We start from the raw sequence: 3021 nt of genomic DNA, 5'->3' as shown, positions 1-3021 counted from the left end.
GAAAGGATGGAACGATGATAGTTGTAACAATTTCTGCCAGCTCGCTGCCTTTGTTCTCCTTAATTTTGACGTCAGTGAGCTCAAATGTTGTTTTGATATGCAATACTTCTTTTTGGCAGTGATAAGACACGTTTGTGCATTTGTATGCAGAAACCTTAATGAATCACAAGAAGTATATATAAAGATATTCTAAAGGAAATACCTTGCAGTAATTCTTTTTTTTTTGTGTGTGTGTGTTTCAAAGATATGTTTATCACGTATGCATAATGTTCTTTGGTGTCACTACGCAGTTTTTCTATCTGCTAGATATATCACTCAAATCTCTTAGAACCTTCACTCTTCGTGGAAATCTGGTGTTTCCGGAACTACCTAAAGGCTAAGCTAGGCTAACTGCACACCTGTCACCTTTATCGAAGCTGGTTTAGTGTTGCACAAGAAACGAAAATATTCTAAATCTTAAAAACAAAATGGCCAACGAACACAAAATTTCGTTCGTTACCAGCATTAAATCGATGTTTGGAACAAATGTATTTTAATTATAGTTAAATATTTCTTTGTGTACTTTTTTCTTGCATAAAGTGTATATGTGCACATGTGCATAATTTAGGAAGTTACACATTGAAGCTTGGTGATTAATGCTGTTTAATATTGGGTTGGTGCATAATTATTGCGGCTTTTTTTTTTCAACAAATTTTATTCAACAAAAAAAATAACATGTAACAAAAACATCTTTAAATGATTATTCCGGAGCATATTCACCATCTACTTCAATTTCTGCTTCCCATTAGTTTTTGTTGAATAAAATTTGTTGAAAAAAACCCCGCAATAATTATACACTAACCCAATAACTCCGACAAAGCAATACTTATGACTCACCAGTTACCAGAGCCGTGAATATGTGTTACAGCAGAGGAATGGCATATGTTTACATCTAAGAGGATTGGAAAAAATAATATTTAAAAAATAAGCTATTCTTGAGTTCGGGAAATAAATGAAGAAAATGAAAACAAAAATTTACAAGTAAAATTAGAATAAAATATCAACAAAAGATCTCATGCAGTGGTAGAGGACTATACATTTTATGGGTGGGATTGGTTGAGCAAATCAACGTCAGTGTTTCGTTCCTACTGTTAGGAAATTTGTAGAAAAGAGACAAAAAGTTTGCTAATGTTTTATAAATACAAGGAATAGTTTTATTCATCAAAGTATGCACCCGTATTGTCAATATACTTTTGCCATTTCAGTGGTAGCTTGTCCAGCTCGGAACTGTAAAAGCCTGGCAATCTAGAGTCAATAAAATCTTCGAAGGCCTGATTATAGCATCATCGGAATTACATTTTTTCCTATCAAAATGTTATCCAAATTCTGGAAGAAGTGGTAGTCAGTGGGGACAAGATCAGATGAGTATGGTGGATGATGGAGAACTTCCTACTCCAACTCATGTAGTTTCGCCAATGTCATTTTTGCGATGTGTGATCTGGTGTTGTCTTGCAATAAAATAGGAGTGGATCTGTTGACTAATCTAGGCTGGGGGTGGGGGTTTGTAAGTTTCTGCATCATTTGGTCCAGTAGGCAGCAGTATACTTTGGCTGTGATTGATGAGTCAGGTCTAATGAAATTATAATGGATCACACCTGCGCCAGACCACCAAACACATATCATCAGCTTCTTTTGATGAATTTTGCTTTTTAGAATGTTTTGGTGGCTCGTCTTTCTCCAGCCATTGTGCTGAACGTTTACGGCTGTTTTATTGGATCCATTTCTCATCACATTGTTACAATTCGATTAAAAAATGAGCATAATGCAGGTTTCCATGATGCTGTATTTCCAAGATAGAACTCGTATTTCAAAACTGTACGAATTTCCGATTTATCCATCTCTAAACAAAAATTGTAAAAAATGATTTATAAATACTTTATAAAGCTCAAAATGAATTGGAATAATTAAATAGATGTGTCAGCTTTCTAACAAGAAATAAAGATTGTCAAAATATGATAATGGCGCAAAATGAGCAGCCGTCAAAGTTTACCATATACCTTACTACAAATTTCATATTTATATCTATTCCTAAATTTTACTCAAAAATAGCAACTAATAAATATTTTAATTTTTTTTATACAATTTCACTCGTATATTTATATCAGAAGAAACAGCTACAAAAATACCTTCGCTCCACACCCTTCGACGAAATGTATGGTGGCTGGCACTCTGTTGGTTACGACGTCGAGGGTTCCAGTTGATCCGATCAACGGAACAGCCTGCTCGTGAAATTAACGTGCAAGTGACTGAACACTCCACAGACACGTGTACCCTTAACGTAGTTCTCGGGGAGATTCAGCGTGACACAGAGTGTGACAAAGCTGGCCCTTTGAAATACAGGTACAACAGCAAGAAAGAGTGAGAGGAAGATGTAGTTAAAGAGTACAGCAGGGTTCGCCACCATCCCCTGCTGGAGCCTGGTGGAACTTCAGGTGTTTTCGCTCAATAAACACTCAAAACGCCCGGCCTGGGAATCGAAACCGCGATCCTACGACTGCGAGCCCGCTGCCCTAAGCGCTGGGCCATTGCACCCTCCACTCGAAGAAATGTAAGACGCTATAAATAGAAGAAAGCGAACCATTTACCGTTGCCATCATGTGCTCAAGATCTTATTATATATGAAAACTGTAAAAAATTAACAGCCAATAGGAATTTTTTTTTTGTTTTATGCTTCAACGTTTGACGGTAAAAGGATTTTGCTATTTGGAACGGCATAGAATTTCTAAAACAAATTCTCCTTGTTGGTGCTTTGATGGAACATTTAAAGTAGTTCCTGAAATGTTTAGCCAATTGTATGCGATTCATGCCTTAGATCAACACACTATACCCTTCATCTATGCGCACTTGCCGGACAAAACTCGGATAACTTATAACAAAATACAGGAAGTAAAGAACTTGGCTAATTGCACTCCTCTGAGTGCAATGATAGATTTTGAAAACAGCAATGCAGAATACTCTATTTGTGCACTTTCCTGAAAGTGA

At 36.4% G+C, this 3021-nt stretch overlaps 1 pseudogene; it reads right to left on the bottom strand.

The window, feature by feature from the left end:
* Positions 1 to 1193: 1193 nt before the first annotated feature.
* Positions 1194 to 1771, bottom strand: LOC149135841 (histone-lysine N-methyltransferase SETMAR pseudogene; annotated as a pseudogene).
* Between the last annotated feature and the right edge of the window lie 1250 nt (positions 1772 to 3021).

The sequence above is a fragment of the Octopus bimaculoides genome, chromosome 5, assembly GCF_046866305.1.
Source record: "Octopus bimaculoides isolate indiv1 chromosome 5, ASM4686630v1, whole genome shotgun sequence".
NCBI classification, from domain to species: domain Eukaryota; kingdom Metazoa; phylum Mollusca; class Cephalopoda; order Octopoda; family Octopodidae; genus Octopus; species Octopus bimaculoides.
This window is presented reverse-complemented; position numbering and strand designations above follow the sequence as displayed.